Source organism: Gopherus flavomarginatus, chromosome 5 (assembly GCF_025201925.1).
Source record: "Gopherus flavomarginatus isolate rGopFla2 chromosome 5, rGopFla2.mat.asm, whole genome shotgun sequence".
Lineage (NCBI taxonomy): Eukaryota > Metazoa > Chordata > Testudines > Testudinidae > Gopherus > Gopherus flavomarginatus.
The window spans coordinates 127,608,209-127,634,308 of NC_066621.1; the positions used below are offsets into that span (position 1 = coordinate 127,608,209).

General features: G+C 46.2%; 1 protein-coding gene across 4 annotated transcripts in view; it reads right to left on the reverse strand.

Annotated features, from left to right (window-relative positions):
- FOXN3 (forkhead box N3) overlaps positions 1-26,100 on the reverse strand; it is a 325,004-nt gene that overhangs the window by 242,459 nt on the left and 56,445 nt on the right. The window contains exon 1 of one of the 4 annotated variants that reach the window (XM_050953293.1): positions 6,892-6,922. The exons of 2 other annotated variants lie outside the window; for them this stretch is intronic. The gene's annotated coding sequence lies outside the window, so the exon portion shown is untranslated. Of the gene's footprint in view, positions 1-6,814; positions 6,923-26,100 lie in introns of those variants that run through there. One more of the 4 variants, XM_050953290.1, reaches the window with a different exon arrangement.

Here is a 26,100-nt window from a genome sequence, read left to right on the forward strand (position 1 = left end):
GGCTGGTGGGACCTAAGCCCTGGGACCACTGTAGAACTCTGGGAGCTAACTATTTCCATAGATTTAGCAAGAGGTTATCTGTGCTCTGTCCCAAAGACTCACGTAGGGAACTTAGGGGCTGGGGTGTGCAAATTCCCAGCCTGTGGAGGCAAAGAACTGGGCTTGTGGAGCCTGGAGTGGGGGGCTTGTGTTACCAGCAGCCAACAGTCTGGGGCAAGTTTCCCCTGGCAGGCATACAAAAGGCTCCCTTGAACTGTAAGCAAGCTGTAGTGATTCACCCTGTATCCTTTGGTAGCCCTGAAAGTGTCACAGACAGTCTGCTACTCTGTGTTTGCACAGTGCCTAGCACAATGGGGTCCTCATCCATGGCTAGGTTCCTAGGCGCTATGGGAACACAAATAATAATTAATTCTGATAATAACTGTGCCCTAATGGCTCCTTCCATCCGGGCCTATTCCAAGTCAGTACAGAGACTCCTGCCACAACATAGCCACATCTTAATGCCTGAATAGTTCCACTGTAGGACTTACATGGTGCTCTGGCTCTTGCATGGACCCTCCACACTTGGCTTAATTTCACCCTTGGGGAAGAAGTAAAGGCGCTACATCTCCTTGCACTTTAAAATGCTTTCCAATTAAAATCCATGTTTTAAAAAGTGATGCATAACAGTCAGTACCCCAGATTCCTCCTCCCTCCAACACTCACCAACCACATTCAGAGCTATTTGCATCTCTTCTCCCATGAGCCCTCCTTCCCCACTTCATTGTGATCAGCTGCAGTGTCAATTCATTCCTATAGTTCCCTTCTCAGGAAAAACTGAACCCCGAGCAAATGTGTAGAGCCAAGATAAAGACCTCTGGAAATAGGGGAACTCTGACAAGACGTTTTTCAACTGCTTTGCTATACTCAGTCACATTTGTCTAGAAATGTACAACCAGCATTTCCCTAGCAAGCACAGCTACCAAACTTTTTATACAAGATACTAACCAACTGAGAACTATCCCCTCCTATAACTCATTCACAACACACAAGGCTTTGGCTTGTTAGACTTAATTTGCTGTACAGTGCATGTATCCTTTTGTAAAAAATATTTTAAACCCACAGGCAAGATCACAAAATACCAACGCAGTGAAGTAAACTTTTAGACCATGTTAACTCTGCAATTTCTCAACCTGGAGTGCCTTTGCTCATCAGCACACACTGGGAAGAAAAGAAAACAGAAAGATGGCAGCACTAACTGAGAGACATTCTCTTGCTAAGCTGTATATTGTGGAAGCTTTGATGACGACAACTTTTACAGCACACCTTTTCCTGCAGATATTCGGGAACATGGCCTGCCCCTTCTGTGCTCATTCCACTTGAACTTGCTGCTCTAGGTACTTCTGTTGTCTATAAGACTTGCTGTCAGTTAGCGATCAACATAAATGAACATCTAATTCCGTCACCAAGAGTGCAGTAAGAGCAATATAGACGCATCTGAGCTTTTCCTAGTTTCATAGAGTTTAAGACCAAAAGGGACCATTGTAATCATCTAGTCTGACTTCCTGTATAGCACAGGCCATTAATTTTCACCCAGATGCCCCTATGTTGAGCCCAAAGACTTCAGTTAAACTAAAGCATTTCAGTCCACAGGAGACTAAACTGTTGTGTGCCAGAGACAGAGAATGGGAGAGACTGAGGTGACCCCGATGCCTCAGCCCCTGCAATGGCAGTAACTGATTAGGTGGGAAGTGCCCAGATGATGCCAGCAGGGGAACCACACCCTGTGCTGCTGAGGAAGGAGGAAAACTCCGAATGTCGCTACCAGTCTGGTGGGGGGGAGGGAATTCTTTCCCAACCCCAAATCTGGCAATCAGCATATGTGAGCAAGACACATTAGCCAGGCATATAGGAAGATAATTCTTTGCATCACTTCAGAGCACCAGTCCACACTATCTGGTATTCCATCTCCAGCTGTGGCCAATCCCTGATACTGTAGAGGAAGGTGAAAAAAACCCAACTCAGACTACATCTGGCCAATTGTGCATGGGGAGAAAAATTATTTCTGATTCTTGCAGGCAATAGGCAGAAGCCCTAAAGCATGAGGAGATTTTATTATAGTCATCATCTCACTGCAGATCTACAAATGTTAAGAACACAGGCAATCCTCTCCTTCCCATGGCCCATGAAGACAGGGGAGAATCAATGGGGACTAGGATTCAGAGAGCTGACAAGTTCAGATCTAGATTAGAATCCAAATCCAAACAAAGCCAGAGTCTGAGAGTGTTTGGATTCCATGTTTGTTGCAGAGACAGGGTTCACCTGTGCAGTCTGGAGCTAAAATCCAGATCTGAAGTTTGTGAGGTGTGCATAGGGAGAGGCTGTTGAATTCTGTGTTCCACTTTGGAACCAGCACTACTTGATATTAATAGAGATAGACTTTGCGCTAAATACTGAGAGGGGCCACATAGCAGTTGGAATCCCTGAGAGGACTTGCAGTTGGACCCATGAAGAGGGCATAATGCCCCTGGTCACTAGGGAGCAGAACTGCGGTGCACCTTCACCCGCCCCAGTCCTTTTCAGGCACCCACCACCCATTAGGGTGTGAGAACAGAGCAGGGATTACACTTCTCATAAGGATTCTAGCTGAAGCTTGTGTGATGGCATGAGGGGAAGTAGGTGAGTCAATCTCCTTGCATACCCCCTACTAGCCATTTAGAGGCTGACCAGCATATCCCTCACCAGCATATCCTAGGAAATTGCTTAAAATGTAGGCAGTTTCCCATAACCATGGTGATATTATGTGAATAGTAAATAACTGACTACTGGGGAACCCACTGAAGCCTCAGTAATACAGCCACGGAAGATGGAAATAATTTATCATCTCTGCAGAAGTTTAATCCCAGATGCACCATTTACTAATTTATTTCCATATGTACCTGGTAGAGAGATTAATCAGCCATCTCTCTCTGAAACCAGGATTGCACTTTATCCCTTTAGTAAGCAAGAGAAAACAAATGCACACAGCAAAATAAGAGTTCCACTTAAAAGGACTCTGTCAACCTTAATGTTGTTTTTTTACTTAACAGCATCTTCTTAAAAATTTAACACCAAAATCCGTTTTTACATCAAAGTGTCTCTCCATTTACTTGTGGCTTTGCCAATATTTGGGAAAATGGATGCAGAGGTTTTGAGGGGAGCTTCATGGGCCAGCTGTGGGAGAGAGTGTGGACTATTGGATGGCACACTGGACTGGGGCTCAAAAGATCTGGGTTCTGTTCCACTGTCCTGTTAGGTGACCTTGAGCAAGCCACTTCCCCATTCCATGCCTCAGTTTCCTAATCTGTAAAATGGGGATGATATTTAGCTTTGTCAAATATTGTCCCTTTAAAGGAGGGTGCTATGTTTCCAAAGCAATGCCTGAGCACTTTGGGGTCACACTGATACAAGATGATAATAATAATATTTAGCTCTTATGAAGTGATTTTCATCAGCAGATTTCAAAGCACATTGCAAAGAGCTAATGTCTGCTACTGTATTTCTTCAGTGATGTGATTATTAATACATTGTTAAGGTTACTTCTGGTGCCCTTTGAGGATTAGTTTAAAGTCCACTATTGATTTTAATGAAATGCCAATAATATTAGTATTAAACATAATTAGTCATATTAGATTGTTTGACAATGACTGTTTTATATACAGTATAGTCATTTCAGAAGAGAATAGTTTCAGATAGAGTTAAATAAAGAATCAACTGGAGTTTGAAATGGAACGAGACCAAATAACTAGGAGGCAGCATGGTCCAATGGCTAGTGTGAAGAGACTGAGGGTTCTAGATCTAGTGCCACAGACTTTGTATGACCTTTGTCAGTCACTTAACCACTCTGTGCCTCAGTTTCCCCCACTGTAAGATGAGGATACTATTTACCCACCTTAGTAAAGCACTTTGATATTGCTGGAGAAATATGTCCAAAATATTAATAAAAGTACAAAAAACAATAAAAATGACTGCTAAATATAAAGTCTGTTATGAATGTCAGTATTACAGTAGTAGCTATAATCTGATATAAGTCAAGGTATATAAATATTTGGAAGTGCTACTGACAGACGATTTACACTAGAATAGGCATGCTGAATATGTCGATTTGATAATCAGATCATTCAGGAGTTGGCATATTTTACTTTTGTTCATTCCTTTATAGAATAAGATTCTCCTTGTTGGCCTCCTCAAAAATTATATTTAAGTAATATAATGAAGTCTATTGATAGACAAGTTATTAGGTTTCTCACCAAAAGGTAAACTACAATGGAATCAATTACTCAAATCAAGGGTGCATTTGGTTTCCTTACTCCGCCATTGCTCCATCCTGAGGCCCCACCCCTACTCTGTCCCTTCCCCCAAGGCCCTGCCTTCATTCCACCCCTTCCTGTCCCCACTCTGCCCCCTTCCCTAAGGCCCCCCGCCCACCCACCACCCTCTGTTCTCCGTCCTCCTCTGAGCACCTTCCGCCAGCCGCCAGCCAGCTGATCAGTGACCAGACCCAGGGACGCCAAACAGCAGAGGCTGGTGGCTGCTGAGCACCCCCTATTTTTTTTCAGGGTTTCTTGAGCCCTGGAGCACCCATGAAGTCGGCACCTATTTTAGCATTGTCCACACTGTGGTTCAAAACATACTAGGTACACAGTTGTGTCAAAATTAATATGCTTAGAATCATAGGGCACATTCTCACAACACATCATCAGAGTAACTCCATGGTGTCAATGAAAGCAGAATTTGGTTCATAGGCTACATACAATAAGAGTATTTCCACAAATGACAAACAAGCCTAATTCCATGTGTCTGTATTCTGGTTTTGCAAATCTGCAGGACTCTCGGGGTCAAGAGGAGTTGGGTTCATTGTACTTCCAAAGGTGCTGCATAAGAACATGCATTTCGGACTCATGCACTGACATGTTGACCGCAAACAAGAAAAAAGCCATTGTCACTAAAATGCCATTATGAAACAGCCTTCTCAGGACCGCATATTTTTTGATCTATTTGACCATAGCCAGTTTTCTAGAGAGTATGCAGGTGGGCAAATGCTAGCGAGTTCAGTAACCAAAACAGTGACAAAACTCTTACTCCCTTCAGTAGGACGGGCTCAAGCCCCACAGTTGACTGCTAAAGAATTATAATAATCAAGGATGCATACTTGGCCGTTGGAAGCAATAAAAGACTAGATTCTGGCTTGGCCTAATATGGCCATCCAGTGGAGTCATTCCCCAAAGGCAGCACTGGGTATAAGGGAAGAGCAAGGGATACATCTCTGATACTCACCCCCAAAAGCAAGTAAGCAGGGAGGGAGTAATGTGGAGTGAATGAAATCATGTCTCTGCCCCTACAGACTGGTCAGCACAGTTACCCAAATGTGTGGTAAGGATAAGGAAAGCACACAGCACCCTTTTAAAGGCTTTCGCAAAATACTCCTCCCTTCTCAGTGGTTTGAGCACTGGCCTCCTAAACCCAGGGTTGTGAGTTCAATCCTTGAGGGGGCCATTGAGGGATCTGGGGCAAAAATCAGGGACAGTACTTGGTCCTGCTGTGAAGGCAGGGGACTGGACTTGATGACCTTTCAAGGTCCCTTCCAGTTCTATGAGATAGGTATATCCCCAGTGCAAGAGGGAACCCTCGATGAAACTGCATTAGAAGGGTGTCTTTGAGGCACACAGACTCTCAGAGCTCCCCCTGGTGATAGTGTAATTCTCCCTGGTGACACCCGTTACTCAGGAATGTGGCTAAAGGCAAAATCTATCCAACAGTAAGTACATAGTAAATCTGTAGCAAACAGACATTGTATGTAATCATTCCTCTCCCTATAACAATAATCACAGAAAAGTTGTTTGGAGTGCATCACTTAGCAATCCATTTTGGTGGACATCAAGTTGGTAGAAAACATATACTTCCTAGAGAAACAAAGATTAAACAGAATTAGTCTACAGTTTTATACTCTCTTTAATTGCTTCCCTAACAGTCAAAATGGTAAGTTAAAGATATAATTTTCCACTGATTAATAACAGACATAACATATTCTGACATTAAAAGAATCAATATAAAAGCAGAACTGCCAAGCACTTAAATAAGTTTGTAGTGTTAATGTAACAGCTAAAATCTGTGCCTCTAACACCTGCTCTAATAAACAGATACAAAAGATTTTTTTTTCTGATCAGTATACATTTGTATGTTATACATTGCCACCTCCCAAATTCCAGTTCAATCAGTAACATGCTTCTCAAGTGTATATCACTTCTAAAAAAACCTGAAGTAATATATACATAACCTAGTATATGACTTGGTGGCATAAAATAAACCTAGATGCCAATAAAAAGTAACAGAAAATGTCAAAGACAAACCAGGGTCATCTAACGTATACAGTACAGTACAGGGAACTGATATTTACAAGAGCTTTCAGAAAAGACAATGGAGTCCCAAATTTTCTCTAATTGCACTAATAATCAGCTCACCTGATCTATCTCATTTACAACTGTCTTTTCAATGAGACATTAAAGGATTAGTTGCTGTAAAGTCCAAAGTACTTTAAGATTCAGCAATAAATAAGATTTTGTTTTAAGACTCAGCTATTTACAGCCTCTGTATGACAGCAAAACCCAGCCCTCCAGTGACCACACACTTCTTAGAGATTTCCTTGGAAAGGTATTTTCCTTCTCTTTATTCAGCCACGTTTATTTACATTCAATTATATTGACCAAATAAATGAAAACTGCTTAAACGGCCTCCTATAACTTTTCAACTTTGACCATACATTCCAATGTCCAAGTGGAATGCTGCAAACACTTACCCTATTGATTAGATGAACTCGTACAAATGAATATGCATTTGAATCCAGAGCGATATTTTAAATTCTTTTACACTTACTTAGTCTAGTGTGTGCTGCCTGCCCACTGATGCGATATCAGAAACCTGCAAGCTACTATTTCTGCAACTGTGTCACTGTAGATAGTCTGAAACATGTACGTAGCTGTTGCCATGGAAACAAACACAGCTAGGGTAGAGTGCCAAGCTGTGTTAATTCCTTCAGCCATGAACCCCAGGGGAACACTAACATTCATCTTCATTCTCCTTTTGTCTCTCACTGCTTTCATATTTTTTTTCACATTATCAAATGATGGACTAAATACATATGGCAACACCTGAAAATACCACTGTTGAACAATACAAACCCCATGCTTTATATGAGAGCATCACCAGTACCTACGACCTGCAAAAACTTCACTTGGGAGGATGGATAACTTCACTTTTTTTGGCTAGGGTAAGACAAAGGGACAAGAATAATGCAGAACACAGTTGCAGAGAAGGGTTTTAGCCTAACAGAACAGCCGTCATGTTGTGCCTGGAGATGCTATAGTCATCTGTTCTGGGCCAGGCAAGAACTTTCTAAAGTGAAACCAAGATATCGGCTCCTCTCTTCTCCTCCTCCTCTCCAAAGCTGTAGTAAACAAGGAGAAGCATGATCTAGTAGTTAAAGCACAGGCTGGCAACCATGTGCCAACTTCCTGTATGACTTTGGGCAAGTCGTTGCATTTCACTGCGCTAAAGCTTACCCGTCTGTGAAGCTGGGATAATATTTCCTGACTTCACTGGGGTGTGCTGAGGTGTCATTCTTTGTGTTAAAGTGCTTTGAGATCCTTAAATGGAGGGGGCGGTAGAAGTACAAAGACTTATTGTGTTATAAATGCTTACGAACTGATGTAAATTGTAATTAGGTAGAGGCACTTGACAGGGCCGGGCGTTCTCTGGAGCCAATTTCTCCTTGCCATTGAGCAGCAGCCTTCACAGATTAGAAGCACCTAATAATGGGGTTCAAACTGAACTTTGGCCCATATGCTTCCCTGCTAGTGGGAAAACTGCACAGCAACAGTCTGGAAAACAGCATGAAGGTCTAGAGGTAGGCAGGGATCAGTGCAAGGAGGCACTTCCCCACTTACCACCACATAAAGAGCAATGCAAAACCAATAGCCAAGATGCCACTGTCTCATTGCCCCAACTGCACTCTGCCACTCCCAGAAGGAGCGACACTGAACATGTGGGGAGCATTCACTCTTGTCTGAGTTTAACTTTGTGTCAGTCCCAGTTTTGGGGAAAGGGGAACATTCTACTTAGTGTGGCTCCTCCCCATTACCTCTGGCCCTGCCCACATTTTCCACACTGCCCCAGACTGCATGGTTATTTGACAGAGGTGGAAAGGTGACTTTGCCTAGAAGCATGTATCCCGATAGGCCATTTATCTCCCCCACAAGGCTCCACCCCAGATTTCTCTTTGGCTTTTCCCCTTCTAAACAGCATAGCTGGCTTGGGGACTACATGGGCCAGTATTCATACTCACAGAACCCTCTCTGCTTCTTCTGTTTGCCCCAAATTCCAATACCAGCTCCCAAATTTACCAGGTGATGAGTTCTGAATATTTCAGGCTTCCCCGTTAAACATAATAAATGGCAGGCCTTCACTACTGGGAGCTCACAAGGGGCAATGTCAGGACTAAGGGAGAATTTTTTCTTTAGTGATTGCTGTATATACCCACATGAGGAGACATAACTCACCTGTAAAGATTTAGTTACACCCCATTGCTGGTCTGGATGGAATTCACTTGCTCTTTCTTGCATTAAACACGCATACAGTGAATGTGTTCCTCCATCTCAATCATCTTTGTCATGGTTTGCCAGCAGAGACATCCAATACATTTTTAATAGCTAGATGTCAACGGCCAAATCTGTTACTCACTCAAAACTCCCATGGACATCAGTGAGCAGGATTTGGCCTCAAAAAATTAACTGGCCCCAATGAGTCCCTAAAGTCTGCATATGGGGAGAACCTTAAGCCACTGCTGCAGACAAGGGTGTCAGCCACCTCCGCAGCAGCAGCACTCCTTCCCCATGACTCTGTAGATGGTTCTTGGATCTGTGCCTGGCAAGGGAACAGGCAGTGGATAAGTCAGAACAGTAGCTGATCATCATATTCCCACTGTTCCTGCAAAACTCAGGATGGAAATGCAACACAGTCTGAGGCTCTACTGACTTCTGAGCCCCTTCTCCCACCCCCATCCCCTTCTGCATTGAGAATTTTCCTTTAAGAGGAGTGCTGGGGATCACCATGATCTGCAGAAGTCCTGGCAGCTGCAGTGCCAGGGAGGCATAAGGCAGAGTGTGTACAGAAGCACTGGGCCTTTGGGTAGATGGCCTGCTTCCCACTGATGTCACGAATTCCATGTGGACCTCAGGAGTTCTGAAAAACAATTAGAGAGATTTCCTCTCTGTTAGTCCCTTCCCCCTGGTTTTCTAATAGAGTTGGAGAGGGACATTTGGATCCTCCTGAGTTTTGATGGCTTAATAAGAGGGACGCAACTGAACACAAATCTTGAATCAGATATAGATGTGAAAGTCCAATTTCCCCTTTAAGTGTTTAACTACCCAGAACTAATAAACACTGGGCCAGTAACGGGATCACTGCCGCCATATGCGGGTGAGAGGCATTCATCTGATTTCTTTGACATTGCAGTGTCATGGTAAGAAAGAACACATTTTAAAGCCCGGTCTCTGGATCAAGAGGGATGTTACTAGAAGATTACACTATAAATCTAATCCCTTATCCCCAATACTCAACAGTTTGGCGTTTGAACCAGACTTTCATCAAAGAAACTGACATTGGAGTATTAGGCAATTTGGTCAATTGATAGTGAATGAGGCAGTCATGTCTATCAATCTTCTCAAAGGCAGACAGGTGACTGCTCCTGTCAGTTTCTTCAAATGAGACATTCTATTTTGAGTTCTCAAACAGTTCATTCATCTTTTCACCAGGGTGCACGTTGGTAAAAGCTTCTTACATCTTCCATGATGCCAGTACAATTTTTCTGCTACCTGAAAGTACCTATTTTAGGTACTTGTATAGTTCCCATCACCATATTATCTGAAAACCTCATAATTATAAATGTATTTATCCTCTCCAAAACCCTGTGAGGTAAAGAGAACTCTCCATTTTACAGACAGGGAACTGACTAAGTGAGCTGCCCAAGATCACAGCAGAAGTCTGTGGTAGAGCAGGGATTTAAGCCCAGGTCTCCTATGTCTCAGCTGAGCACCTAACCATTGGAACTTCCTCCCAAACACATGGGACAAAGATCTGGACTGAAATATCCCACAAATTCTGGCAGGCAATGGGCAGCTATAAGCAGGATTTTGTGACTCTATAAAAAGTCATCTAATTCCACTAAGGTCCTACATATGGTAACACAGCCTGATGGGGTAGCCCTCTTCCCTTTCGGTCACAACTATAGGGGGTTAAGAGCTCTGTGACAGTCTAGCTCTCCCCTTACTCAACACAGGCCAGCACAGAACTTCCAGCATCATAACTTTAAAGAGTCTATGGGGGGAGGAAGCACTTCTCAAAGGATGGGTCAAACAGACTATAGAAAGATCACTTTCTTTTAAATTCAATAGGATTTTTCCATAAGAGTTGGGCCTCAAATGTACAGTTTTTTATAAATTCTGCAAGAGGAAGAGACGGCACAGTTTATAAAACTCTTCAGGAGAATGCTGTTCATTCTGTAGGCTGCCTCACCAAGAGATTTAAAATTCTACTGAATTAAGCACTTCCAGACTTTCAGTGCATACATATCTGGAATAAAACAATGGGGAGAAAACCTGACCTACAGAGTCTGCATGACACAGACTCCAATGTACCTGTATTTGAGTCTCTTTTTCTTCCTCGTTCCAGTCCCCTTCAGAGGAAGCAAAAAAAAAAAAAAGAAAGAAAAAAAGAAATCTGATATGTTGGGATGGCACTAGGACCCAGATCCTCTAAGGCACAGGCCTTATTATACACAAACTCCTCAGTGGGAATCAGGCACCTAAATACTTTAGTGCAGTGGTTTTCAACCTGTGGTCTATGCCTTATATTTCCAAAGGGAAATTTAGAATTTTGTCAGGGTCCACAAATGAAAAATGATTGAAAACCACAGTCTTAGAGGATCTGGGCCTCCATGTCATGACTGAGAGGCACTAAAGGTATGTTTACGGCCGCTGGAAGTGTGCCTTCCAGCTTGGGCAAACAGAATCATGCTAGCTCAGCTCAAGCTAGTACACTACAAATAGTGACATGGACATTGTAGCTCAAGTGGCAGCTTGGGTTCTCAAGGCCAATCAATCTGAGCTCGGGTGGCCAGCCTGAGCCAGGAGCCTCCGTCCAGACTTCAATGTTCACACTGCTGCACGCTAGCTCAAAATGGACTAGCACATTGGTTCCCAAACTGGGGGGGTGCGCCCCCCCTAGGGAGCATGAAGAAATTCCAAGGGGGGGGGCGTGAGGCTGCCCGGTCCTTCAGCTCCCAGACGGGGAGGCTGCCCCTGTCCCCTCCCCTCCTGTCCCCCGTCCCTTGCAACTACGCCGCTGTGCGGACAGCACAGCTTGCGCCCACCCACCTCCCAGGCTTTCCAATAAGCCAATCCTGCCACTTGGAGCGGCCTGGTAAGGGGGCGGGGAGCAGGGGGAGAGGGGTTAGATAAGGGTCAGGAGGTCCTCGGGGGCAGTCAGGGGACAGGGAGCAGTTGGATGGGGCGGAGGTTCTGGGGTGGCGGTCAGGAGACAGGCAGCGGGGAGGGGCGGTTGGATAGGTGAGGGAATCCTGGGGGGCCTGTCGGGGGTGGGGGGTTGGATAGGGGTTGAGGCAGTCAGGAGACAGGGAGCAGGGGGGATTGGATAGGAAGTGGGGTCCCGGAGGGGGAGAAGGTCCTGGGAGGGGTCAGTCAGCATACAAGGAGCAGGGGGCGGGGTTGGATGGGGGTGGGGTCCCGGGAGGCATGGTCAAGGGACAAGGATTGGGGGAGGGATAACTCAGTGGTTTGACCATTGGCTTGCTAAACTCAGAGTTGTGAGTTCAATCATTGAGGGGGCCATTTAGGGATCTGGGGCAAAAATCTGTCGGGGGATTGGTCCTGCTTTGAGCAGGGGTTTGGACTAGATGACCTCCTGAGATCCCTTCCAGCCCTGATATTCTATCACTATAAGGCATGATGGTAAAGGAAAGGTCGGGGGCATGAGGGTTTCTCAAAAATTAAAAAGGGGGCATGATGTCAAAAAGTTTGGGAACCACTGGATAGCAAGAGTCTGTCTACAAGGACTGAATGGGTTTCTCCCAGCTGCAGTGCATAAGATACTTCTCATCACCCAGCTGCTCAGTCCTGGATCACTAACTACTGTTGCCCAGCAGGCATTCACGTTTCCATACACTTTGTAGTGAAAGACTGAAACATCCTGTCTGTTTTCAGTGTATGAACATTTCAGATTGATTTGGCACTCAACTGTTACTTTGTTTTCCTCTCTGCAGGTGCAAGAAGTTGAGGAGTTGCTGCCTCAACAGAAAAGAGATATCAGGGTTGTGTATTTTAAATTCACAGGTGATGTTGAGGCACATTATTGCTTACATTATGCCCAGTATTAATTACATTTTATTTAGCGGTTGGTTCCTCTTGGTACTGAATATTGGTTACAACAAAAACACCATTTATAATTCTGTCAAGTGTATTTTTTAAATATAACCTGAAAAGGGAAGGAAAGTGGGTATGTGCACTGTTTGCTTCTTTCTGATGTATATAAATAAAATACATCCTAAAAGGGTTTTGAGAGAGTACGAGAAGAGATTTCAGATCTTGCCTACTCTGTAAACCTCTATGGCCATGTCTACACTGGGGACATTTACAAAGAAGTCCCACTAGTGTTATCACCAGTTCTGCTTAACAAGTCTTAGCACCAGACCGGAACTCCAATGTAGGTTAATCTTGCCGAGCCAGACCTGTTTTCACCACCAGGTTAGTTAAACCTGATAAAATCAAGTCAAACTGACACAGTGGTAAATATGAGTGCAGCCTCAGGAAGCTTGTTTAGACTAGGTTCCCTCTAATGCTACCTTCAGGTCAGTTGAACTAGTGATAGCAGCCATGGGTCAAGGTTTTTAGCCACCAGAGAACCCATACCAGGGAAGCCTGATTACTTGAAGGGGAAAGTGATTTTTATTCAGACTGCTACATTTTTTTGTGTTTTGTTTTCTGTTAACACCTATTTAAACCAAAACACTTGGGAGAAAAGCTGTCTCTTTATTAAATATTTAACACCTTTCCCTTCAGCTGTGGGCTGAGAAAGTTCCCAATCTGCCTGTGAGTCACCATGAAGTCCTCCAACAAAAACAAGAAAGAAAAGATTTGATATTTTTGCAGGGGGAAAAAGCCAAAACTAAACAAAACCAAGCAAAATATGTTTTCTTTTGGAAAAAAAAACGAAAATCAAAAACTTGTCAGGCCTTCTTTATGCACAATGAAGATGCAAAAAAGGGGCATAATCACTGATCCCTTTTCTTCTCTTTTTATAAATTTTAAGCTCAGAGGGATCATTAGATCTCTAGTCTGACCTCTTACATAACATAGGCTGTAGAATTTCATCCAGTTACTCCTGTATTGAGTCCAATAACTTGGGTTTGACTAAAGCACATCTTCCAGAGAGACATTCACTCTTGATTTGAAGACACCAAGAGATGGAGAATCCATTATTTCCCTTGGTAGTTTGTTCCAAGGATTAACTGCCCTCACTGTTACAAATTTGTGCCTTATTTCTGATTTGGATTGGCATAGCTTTAATTTCCAGCCTTTACTTCACATGCCTTTCCCCAGCAAGCTACCAAGGCAAAGTTTTGCAAATTTCCCTCATTGCATCAGAGGACAGACACGGGGTATACTCTAGAAAAGTCAGGGCTTGATCCTCGGCTCGTTGATATCAGTGGCAAAACTCCCACTGACTTTAATGATGCAGGATCAGGCCCAATATGGACAAGTGTGTCTCTGTAGTCTGAGCTGCCGTTGTTTTGAATTTGAGTTTTTTTTCTAATTACAGAGCCTTTCACGTAACTTGATTACTTTGATCTTTTGATTAATTTCATGAAAATCTTAGGTACCAAATCGGTTGTATTAAAAAAGCATCTTCCACAGCCTTTAGTTTCATTCTTTTAGGCAGGTTTTACTGGATATTTCAATGGCTGGCTATAGACAATTGCCAGTTGATTAATAAGAAAGGCCAAGATTCTGAGTGAGATGGAAGAAAGAAGAGCAATGGGATGACCCAAGTGATAACAAAAAAGGATTACAACCAAAAATTAAGTTGTTCCAGCATTGCTCTGATAAGATACATACTATGTTGCATGCATACTGCGATATGCACCCATAGTGGCCATGTGAGTAACCAAGTCAGCCACTTATTTCAAATTAAGATAAACACACTTCAGCATGTTTTCTTTTTTTGTCCAAATCACTCGTTCAAAACCCAGAGGAGCTAATTTGCTAGCACCTCTGAAGACTGTCCTGTTGCCATTGGCTTAGGCAGCTGTGAAAAAGGTAGCGTATATGCATTTAGATATCTTATATAAACAAACACCCAAAAAATCTTGGCAGAGATTAAGGGCCTGATTCTGACCCCAGGCTGGTTTTATACCAGTGTAACGTCATTAACATGCAATGGAGTGACTCCTGATTTAAACCAATGCAAGTGAGATCAGAATCAGACATCAGCTCTTCATTAAGGCACTTCTGAAGCCATTTGATTTAGAAATGCTAACACAGCGTTTATTTGAACACAGAAGGATAACTCAAATAAACTTACTCGGACAAGTCAATAACTCAGAAACATTGTACACATGCTCACATTGGCACAGAATCACTGGCATGCTCAGCTGCTTTGAGCTACTCTGGCAATGCAAAGTAGCCCTACTAACTGGTTGGTTAAACTGAATTTATGGCTATTTTGTAATCCCTGGAGGGGTGCATAAAGGAAATTAAAGTTCTTGATTATTCAGTGCTCTCCTAAATATATTGTAAAAAATGGAAACCAGTGCTCCAAACCACATTTACCAGATTCCACTGTGAGGTGCTGTAGTTCTGACTGCATCATCCACACTTCCTTTATGCCCATTAAAAATACTAATCAACAAAGCAATTGGAACTGCCTGGCTCTAGATTTTTCATTTCCTTATTATCTGCTGACTTTAAAAGTAACCTATGTAACTGTCATTCTAGCTATGTACTTTATTTCTAGTGTAATTTCCCATGCAGCAGTTACAATACAGGACAAAGTTAGAATGCTATAATGTGTGAACAAAAATCACGATTGGACAGCAAATTATCAACTCTCTTTGGTATCTACAGACAGGAGTCTCAGAGTGAAATCCTTATCTGCTCAATGTACAAACCATCAGAGAGGATACTTATTCAGTGGTTCTTTTATCTCTGATGGAATACTGTACTAGCATATCCCCTGGTAAAGTTAGAGAGCTAATGTAACACAGTGCCTGCACACGGATGGGAAGAAGTATACAACCTTGGTCATTGTACTGAACACTTGGGTCACCTCTAGATTGGACTACTGCAATGCACTTTTACCTGAGGCTGCCCCTGAAGGCGATCTAGAAATTACAGCGGGTATAATATGCCATAGCCTGTGTGTTAAAGGGAACACATTTTGGGGATTACATCATGCCAGTTCTCTGCACTGACTACTCATCTAGTAAGTGATAAACTTCAAGAATCTGGCCTTTTTCTTCAAATCCCTAATTGGGCTTGAGCCAAGATATCTGAAGGATTGGCAAAGGCATTTAATGGGGATACTAAGACTGACAGATCTCAGATCTATTCTCACTGATCTGAGGCCAGGGACTTCTCAGCAGGGCACCCATAGTTTTGGAATTCTCCATCACCAGAGGTCAAGTTAAACACAATATTTACCACCTAGGGGGCTAGAAGCAAGACTTACCTTTTTCAGTAAGCCTTCTTCTAGGACAGCGGGATTTCTGGGCTGCATGACCTAGGAATTGTGTCATCACGCTCTGGTTCTTCCAAAGCAAGCAGGTCAGATTTGTGAGATAGAGGGTGTAAAGAGTTTTGTTCCTCTCTTTTAAGGGATTTAGATCTTTTCTAATCCTAACTAAATGACAGATATATCATAGGGATGGGCTCTCTTTAAAAATGAAATCAGTAGTGATGATGATAAAATAGAATCTATCAGGATGGCAGAGCAGCAGTCATATGGTGTAGGGCAGGTAATTTAACAGCCTAACCACCTGAACCTAATAGAGGGAGGCAGAAGTGAAATGCAAGCTTATATAGCAATATTTGGTGCAAGACAGGACAAGGCTAATGGATTAAGAAACTATGATACAGAATCTTCCCATCAGAAATCATCATAATTAGCCTAGATGTTACGGTAATGTATGAATAATAACTAATTACAATAACCAGATATACAGTGCTGCTGCTGTTTTCAGAGCACAAGCTACTGTTTTCAGAGCACAAGCAATAACATTCAGGGGAATGCAAAATCTGAAGTGTGAATTAATGGCTACCAACCACTAACACCCTCCTGCACACACGAGACTAAAAGCAAACTATGAAGCTTAAAATATATACGTTGCTGAAACATGGACTCTAATGTTTAAACTTTGCAAAAACTTTAGCAATCTGTCAAAAAGTTTTTAGGCAAAAACAAAAATTTGCAGAGACCAGCTCCAAATCTTCCGAATCCAAATTGAATACAGGAAAGGAGGCTGAACCAGAGGCAATGTTTGCCTCCCATCATAACTCACAAAAATATATGGTCCTTTTTTCCACTTCAGTGGCCATTACAAAAGTAGAAAACTCTTTGAGTTATTTGCTCTAGTCTAAAAACTCAACTGACCAAATTCTGATCTCAGTTCTGCCTCTTCCTGCCTATTATTAATGGATGTAACAGAGCTGAATATAATCCAAAATCTTTTTTCATCTGGTATCTGGCAAATATGAATGAAGCATTGGTGTTGCACAGTGCAACAGGGATACACAGGTGCACCCAGAGGCAGAATGTAGCCCAGCATCTGTTAATAGCCAGCAGATAGTTAAGTATTTGTAGTTGTGATCTGATAAATAGATGTTATTGTATCATATAAAATATGAAAACTCATTTATTTTTTAACCTATGAATATGAAAAGTTCACCTTCTCATAACCTCTTAGCAGACTAAAATACCACAGATTTTCTTTCAAAATATTACTAGATTATGATTCCATGATTTAAAGGAGAGAATCTGTTTGCCAGTTCTTAAAATATTAATAGTGAAATGCCAAGACTCATATTCTTATTGTGATGCAATTGTATCTCTCTGAGTCATTCCCATTGGCATTAATAAGAATCACTTACGTAAAATTCTTTGCATCAAGATAACATAATCCGAAGACTCTCATTATATGATGATGATTCTGGCTCTAGAAAAGGCAGTGTTCAATTTCCATCTCTTTTGGCTATAGTGCAGTACAGTGTTTAGGGCTCTCAGTGTACCAGTCAGTGCTATCTAAAAAAATCAAATCAAATCATTAATTTTAACTCTCTCTCTCACATGGGGCCACATCCCTCTTGCCTCGCTCAGGCAAATATTCCCACTGATTGAAGACTATGAGATTATTCTTGTGAGGAAAGCCTGTAGGTGGCTTTTGAAGTATGTTCTAAATGTTGATAGTTCCCATTGGGGCTCATCTATCCCTGTCAGAAAGGAGAGACTCTGATGCTGATTCTCATTTACCTTTATGTTCCTTTAAACCTGTTCCCAGTACTCCCACTTTCAGGCCTCTTTACGCTGGCAGAACCACATGAAAGGACCTTAGAGGAGAGTAAATGAGAATCCAGGCCTTCCACCTCTTCGTGGTAATTTTAACCACCTATGGATCTTTTGATACTGGCACAAGCCATAGAAATGAAGCCCAGCACTAATGAACTCAGCATCCGTCAATGGCATTCCTGAAACCCAGGTGCAGGGCCTACGGGGTGCTGAACACCTCAGTGGAGATGCTGAGTGCCCTCAGCTCTCAAGCAGCTTTCAGGAAGTGCTGTCAGGTTTGTCCTCATGCCTCCTCTTCTACCACAAGCTTTCCCTGCTCTCCGTCTGGTGCTGCATTGCCTGCCTAGACAGCAACAACTTGTTTCTAATTTCCCAGCAATTCTAGCTCTGATACAACAACAATGCCAAATCATTTGAGTTCAATTAAACCTCCAAAGGATGATTCATAGTAAATTGAACTGTGGTTAATTTTGGTTCATTATCACATATTCAACTCACACTTTCCAAGAATTTTTAGTCTGAGCTCCATCTGTAGGTTATACACGCAGTACCGTTACAAGTGTGGTAAGTAAAATGAACTGAGAGATATGTCTTGGAGATTTTATTTATTTATTTATTGTACAGCAGAAAATTAAAGCAGGAAAGAAATCTTTTTTTTTCTTTTAAACAAGTTTAAATTGATCTATTCATCACATCAACAGTAAGAAGCTCCAGATAACATATGAGCCAGAGGAAACTCTTTTAATTTGGTGAGCCAACTCCTGAATAAAAAATTTGCTTAGGGCAAGGACAGGATGGGAGAAATTAAAAAAAATGTATCTTTTTATTTTGTAACTTTTTAATAGGAGACTGAGCTGGTGTACAAACAGATCGCATTGCTCAAATGATCTTCTCCTTTATTTAGGCAGAGCCAAATTCTCCAGTCCTGGTTTTGGAAAGACTCCCACTGAATTCAGCAGGAGTTTGGCATAGTGAAAACTGAATGAGCATAGGAGTTTGATCATCTTGCCATTCTTAAGGTCCAAGTTCCTTATTTAATTAAATATGTCCAATTCTACAATGTGTTCAAATATGCATAATCTTCATGAATGGCAAAACAATGTAATTAAAAACAAAAAGCTCAGCTTTGAGACAATACAAAACTGGCACTGTGATGCCAGATTGTGCCATCATCAATTCTTATTGCTCCAGGTAGCCTAAGTGTATTTAAAAGATCATAACAGTTACAGCTCAATTGCCACTGGAACTCCAGAGCAGGTGCACTCATCGTCTAAACAGAAGCCTCAATGAAAGCAATTCAAATTGAAATTGCAACAGGATTTTCAGAATGTGAAAGAGACCCTTTGTGAACAATTACAGTCTCCAAAATGCCCCCCAAAAAAGCATATTCCATCCATTGTTGTATGCAGTGTAATTGTAGCCAGGTCAGTCACAAGATATTAGACAGACAAGGTGGGTGAGGTAATATCTTTTATTGAACCAGCTTCTATTGGTGAGAAACTAGTTTTTGGAATCCAAGGGCAAGTCATGTCTGAACAACCTGATTGCCTTCTATGATGAGATAACTGGATATGGGGAAAGCAGTGGACGTGATATAGCTTAACTTTAGCAAAGCTTTTGATACGGTCTCCCACAGTATTCTTGCCAGCAACTTGAAGCAGCATGAGCTGGATGAATGGACCATAAGGTGGATAAAAAGCTGGCTAGATCATCGGGCTCAATGGGTAGTGATCAACGGCTCGATGTCTAGTTGGCAGCCAGTATGAAGCGGAGTGCCCTAGAGGTCGGTTCCAGGGCCGGTTTTGTTCAACATCTTCATTAATGATCTGGATGGGATAGATTGCTCCCTCAGCAAGTTTGCAGATAACAGTAAGATGGGGGGAGAGGTAGATATGCTGGAGAGTAGGGATAGGGTCCAGAGTGACCTAGACAAATTGGAGGATCAGGCCAAAAGAAATCTGATGAGGCTCAACAAGGACAAGTGCAGAGTCCTGCACTTAGGACGGAAGAATTCCATGCACTGCTACAGTCTGGGGACAGTTCTGCAGAAAAGGACCTGGGGATTACAGTGGATGTTCTGCAGAAAAGTGGCAGTTCTGCAGAAAAGGACCTGGGGATTACAGTGGATGAGACGCTCGCTATGAGTCAACAGTGTGCCCTTGTTGCCAAGAATGCTAATGACATATTGGGCTGTACTAGTAGGAGCACTACCAGCAGATCAAGAGAAGTGATTATTCTCCTCTATTTGGCACCGGTGAGGCCACATCTGGAGTACTGCATCCAGTTTTGGTCCCCCCACTACAGAAGGGCTGCGGACAAATTGGAGAGTCCAGCAGAGGGCAACAAAAATTATTAGGAGGCTGGGGCACTTGATTTATGAGGAGAGGCTGAGGGAACTGGGATTATTTAGTCTGCAGAAGAGAAGAGTGAGGGGGGACTTGATAGCAGCCTTTAACTAACCTGCAGGGGGGTTCTGAGAAGATGGAGCTCGGCTGTTCTCAGGGGTGGCAGATGACAGATCAAGGAGCAATGGTCTCAAGTTGCAGTGGGGGAGGTCTTGGTTGGATATTAGGAAAAATTATTTCACTAGGAGTGTGGTGAAGCACTGGAATAGGTTACCTAGAGAGGTGGTGGAATCTCCATCCTTAGAGGTTTTAAGGCCCAGCTTGACAAAGCCCTGGTTGGGATGATTTAGTTGGTGTTGGTCCTGCTTTGATCAGAGGGTTGGACTAGATGACCTCCTGAGGTCTTTTCCAACCCTAATCTTCTGTGATTCTAGGTCTGAGGAATTTACTCAAAGTGTCACAGCTCAATACAAGATGGAACAGATGGTTTAGCATAAATAGTTAACTCGTATCTCAAGGGACCATTCAAGTGGTCTATTAACACCCTGCAGTCAGAGGGAGGAAAGGAAGGTGATGGGGAGAAGGAAGCCAGGGCATCATTAGTGGGTTATATATTGTTGTAATCCAGTGTCTGTGGTCAGTCCATGATTTTTAGTGTCTATCAAAATTATGAATTTAATCTATAATGCACTAATAATCCTCACTCCCAGCTGCTTCCCCCCATCCTTTCTTTCCTATGACGGGAGGGGTGTTAATAGGCCACTTCTACTTGAATGATTCCTTGAAATGTGTGTTTACTACCTATGCTAAACAATCTGTTCCACCTTTTGCAGACACAAGTGGCAGTGTGAACGCGACTTTGTCGTAAAAGTGCCGACAAAATACCGACAGCATTCACACACGCTGACTTTTAGCAACAAGGCTGTGTCGACGCCTTGTCGCTAAAGCTGTGCAGTGTAGACAAGCCCTCAGTGCCTTTCCCAGATCTGAAGAAGAGCCTGTGTATGCCCGAAGGCTTGTCTCTCTTATCACCATATCTGGTCCAATAAAAGTTATTACTTCACCCATGCTGTCTTTCTAATGTTAAAATTATATAATATACAGGTTGAGAAAAGAGTGTTTGTACATCAGGGTACAGTGCTTAGATTATTCACAAATACAAAGTTTGTTTTTAAAGTCATGAGATACATATAGTGCATAATCAGCAATAACCCAAATTTAGGAGTGTAGTGGCCCGGCGTGGCTCCTCTCCTCCCCGGAGAGGGTCGAGCCCTGGCAGAGCCCAGAGTGGGTGGAGCTACAGAGCTCTGAGCCCGCCCCTCAAAGGGTCAGGCGGTGACCCGGAACTATAAAAGCCGGCCCTCAGAGCTCAGACAGGCCCCAGCAGCCGGAGAGAATAGACGTCCCTCCAGAAGCTCGAAACCGGGAGACTCTGGCGACCCAGGGGAGCCGCCCAGACTGGCCGGAGCTTCCCCGCGCTCGCTACCAGGAGGAGCTGCCGGAGCTTCCCCGCGCTCGCTACCAGGAGGAGCTGCCAGAGCTTCCCCGCACCTGCTGCTACCCAGAGGAGCTGCCGGAGCTTCCCCGCGCCTGCTGCTACCCGGAGGAGCCGCCGGCACTACCGTGGCCCGAGTATCCCAAGGAGCTCCTGGACCTACCACCCAGCCCTGGTTGTGATGAGCCTATGCTCCTGGACCCCGCTGAGATTGACGTTAGGACCCAGGTAGGTCCTGATGGGGAGTACGGAAGCAGCCCGGGGGCAGTCAACCTCCATCAGGCTGCGGAGCTGTCAGAGCCTACGTCATTGTGTTGCGGCCAGGATCCCCACTGACTGACCAGCGGAGTGACAGCTGCTGTTAGGGCCCCAGGCTGGGACGCAGTGGAGTGGGAGGGCCTGCGTCCCCCCTGCCACCCCACTCCGGGGTGCCAGACTCCCCCACTTCCTGGCCTGAGGAGGCCGATAACTGTTACTGCTGCTCAGTCCTGCCCCAAGGCCTGAGCTTACTGACTCAGCGTTTGCTGCCCTGCCCTGACCAAGGGCTGGGCCTTCAAAATTGCTATTGTTCCTCAGCCCTGACCAAAGGCCTGAGCCTACTGATTCAGCGTTTGGTGCCCTGCCCTGACTAAGGGCTGGGCCTTTAAAACTGCTATTGTTGCTCGGTCCTGACCAAGGCCTGAGCCTATTCACTCAGTGTTTTGCTGCCCCGCCCTGACCAAGGGTTGAGCCTTAAACTATTACCGTTGCTCAGCCCTGACCCAGGCCTGAGCTTACTGATTCTGTGTTGCTATCCGTCCTGACATAGGAACCGGTGCCTCGCAGTTGTTATGGCTCAGCCCTGCCGGAGGGCCTGAGCCCCTTGCCCATCGGGCGGAAAAGTACCGCAAGGACTGCCGGGTTAACTTCCCAGGCCAACTGAAGCAGAGTGGGCCGGCGTGGCTCCCCTCCTCCCCGGAGAGGGTCAAGCCCCAGCACCCCCTCGTTTACATGTGGTACCAGGAAGTGGGGAAAGCGAGCCCTTGGCCCCTGTGAGAAGGGGCCGAAGGGGGACATCAGGCTCCCCTAGACGATCATGGAGATGGAGCGGCTGTTCCAGCTGCTGGCGGAGAATCAGGACCGGCAGCAGGCCACCCAGCTACAGCAGCAGCAGCAGCAGGCCACTGCCCAGCTTGAGCAGCAGCAACAGCAAGATGCCGCCCAGCTCCGGCAGCAGCAGCAGCAGCATGCCGTCCAGCTCGAGCAGCAGCAGCAGCTTATGCAGCAGCTTGGGACCCAGCTGTAGCAGCTGGTGGTCGCGCTACCCCTCCCCGTAGGAGCGCCAGGGGATGGCGCTGGGGGACCCTGCTCCGCCGCCCCAGTATGACTTGCCAAGATGGGCCCCGACGATGACCCCGAGGCGTTCCTGGTGACCTTCGAATGCGTGGCCCTTGTCGCGGGATGGGCCCGGGACCAATGGGCCACCCTTCTGGCCCCATATCTGACCGGGACCACCCAGACGGCATACCGGGGGCTGGCGATGGACGAAGCCAGGGATTACAGCCAGGTCAAGGCCATGAGTTTGGATGCCCTAGACGTTAGCCCCAAGACCTTTCCGCAGCGGTTCCGGGGCCAGACATATCCCCCAGGCGCCCAACCTCGGCTGGTGGCCCAAGCCCTGAAGGAGGCGTGTCGCCGACAGTTACAGCCAGAAACAAGGACAGCAGAGGAGGTCACCAAACAAGTCATCCCAGAGCAGTTCGTACACACCCTGCCAGCCCGAGGATGAGCCTGGGTGCTCCGCCACCACCCAGCAACGTTGGCCGCAGCCGTCTCACTGATGGAGGACTTTCTCGCGGCCGAAACCTCCGTGGGACCCACCTTTCGGCCTCCAAATCCCAGACCTGAACGCCCTACCTCGGACAAAAGGGGGAACGCCCTGACCGGGCCGCGAAACCCAGGCCCTGGGCAGGACACCCGTCCAGCGCCTCGGGCCTGACGCCCGGAGCCGGCTCTTCAGTCCGGAACGGCCCCCTCCGAGTCGGGGCCCTCGAGGGCCCAGCGGAGCCCCCTCAGAGATCCCAGGGGTGGCCACTCTGAACTAGGACACTGTTTCTGGTGTGGGCAGACGGGACACCTGCAGCATGACTGCGCAGAAATGGACTGCAGCTTCAGGCAGGTCTGTGCAGGGGACACCCAGGCCCAGTTGCCACAGGCCCTGAAGCTTACAGTCTCGGTAGTCGTTGAGGATCAGGCAACTCAGGCATTGCTCGACTCTGGCTGTGGCCAGATGTTAATCCGGCAGGCCCTGGAGCCCCCGGCAGACCCTCGCTTAGGAACGATACTTCTACAATGTATCCACAGGGACATCCGGCCATACCCCAGTGCCTGTATCCCGCTGATGGTAGCTGGCGTCACCCAACGGATCGTGTTTGGCCTAGCCCTTCGGCTGGCATACCCGGTGATCCTGGGGCGGGACTGGCCCGCCTTCGAGAAGGTCCTTCGGTCGACACCGGCGCTGGAAGCAGAACGCCAGGAGGCCCTACCGGAGGAAGTGGATGGGGCCCCGGGGACCGAGGCGGGGAACGAAGAAACCGGTGACCCTCGACTGGAGCACGCGGTCGAGCCCCTCCTTCATATCGACTTTTGCCGGGACCAGAGAGCTGACCCTACCCTTAGCTGGGCCTATGAACAACTCGCGGCCGTTGATGGGACCGTCATCGACCCTCAGCGCACAACCCAGTGGCCCCACTTCGAGTTGCGCCAGGACCATCTTTATCAGATTGACCAGGACTCCCGCACGAAAGAACCCCAGACACATCTGCTGGTACCGCGGGGTCACCGGCGCGCCATGATGAAGTTGGCCCATGACGTCCCGGCCGCTGGGCATCTGGGCCATGAGAAGACCCTTGCCCAGATCTTGGCGCGGTTCTTCTGGCCCGGTGTTCACCAGGAGGTGAGAAACTACTGTAGCTCCTGCCCAGAGTGCCAATTAGCAGCTCCGCAGCACGTGCCCAAGGCACCCCTGGTCCCCATGCTGATAGTTGAGTCTCCCTTTGAATGAGTGGCCATGGACCTGGTGGGCCCACTCCCGAAGAGCAATGCTGGATTCCAGTATGTCCTGGTCATTGTTGACTATGTCACACAGTTCCCCGAGGCCATCCCACTGTGGAGTACTACCACCCAGACCATCGCCGGGGAACTGGTAAAGGTCTTTGCACGGGTGGGCCTGCCCCGTGAAATTCTGACTGATCAAGGCACCAATTTTACCTCCAGGTTGTTATAGCAGGTCTGCAAGCTCCTGGGGGTAAAACAGCTACGCACCTCCATCTACCACCCGCAGCCGGATGGGTTGGTCGAGCAGTTCAACCAAACCCTTAAGGAGATGTTGTGGAAGTTCCCCCCGGAGGAACTACGCCAGTGGGACCAGCTGCTCCCTCCCCTGCTGCTAGCCATCCGGTAGGTGCCCCAGTCCTCAACCAAGTTTTCCCCATTCGAGCTGTTGTATGGATGTCGCCCACGGGGCCTGCTGGACTTGATGCGGGAGACTTGAGAGCAGTCCCCCTCTCTGACCTAGGGACTCTTGAAGTATGTCCTTCAACTACAGGACTACTTTGCCCAGGCAGAGACCCTAGCTCGGGAAAACTTAAAGGCTGCTCAGGGCAGGCAGGAATGGACCTATAACCAGGAGGCCCAGGTGCGCGACTTTGAACCCGGGGACCGGGTTCTGCTCCTTCTACCCTCGAGCGATTAGAAACTACTGGCCCGTTGGCAGGAGTCCTACGAGGTAGCTCGGAAGATTGGGCCTGTCACCTACGAAATCCACCAACCAGACCGGCGTAAGAAGACCCAGCGATACCATGTAAATCTTTTAAACCATGGTGAGACCGGGAGGGCCTATTGATTAACCCTTATCCGCTTGAACCGGAGCTGGGTCCCAGCGCACCCCAGGCAGAGGACCTCGCTGCTCCCCTGCTCTGCGACACCCTGACAGGAGAGCAGCGCAAGCAGGCCAAGTGTCTCCTGCAAGCCTTCCAAGGGACATTCACGGCCCTACCAGGGTACACGAGCTTGATCTACCACTCGATCCAGACCGAGCCGGGGAAGGTAATCCGAGAAATGACCAGGCCGCTACCATACCGGATGCGCCAAGAGGTGGAGGAAGAGGTGCAGGCCATGCTGGCCTTAGGAGTCATCGAGCCATCTCGGAGTGAGTGGCGTAGCCCGGTGGTCTTGGTACCCAAGCCTGACGGCACCCACCGGTTTTGTATAGACTTCTGGCAGATGAATGCCATCTCACGATTCGATGCCTACCCCATGCCCCGGGTGGATGAGCTGCCAGGCCACCTCGGGGAGGCCCAGTCCATCACCACCCTCGACCTTAGCAAAGGGTATTGGCAAATTCCACTCAAGGAGACCTCTAAGGAAAGGACAGCGTTCGCTACCCCGATGGGACTCTACCAATTTACGCGGATGCCTTTCAGCCTCCATGGGGCCCCGGCGACCTTCCAGCGGCTGATGGACCGCCTACTGCTGCCCCATCGAGAGTATGCCACCACTTATCTGGATGATGTTGTGGTCTATAGCCGCAACTGGGAAGACCACCTATAGCGAGTGGCAGCGGTCCTGCGG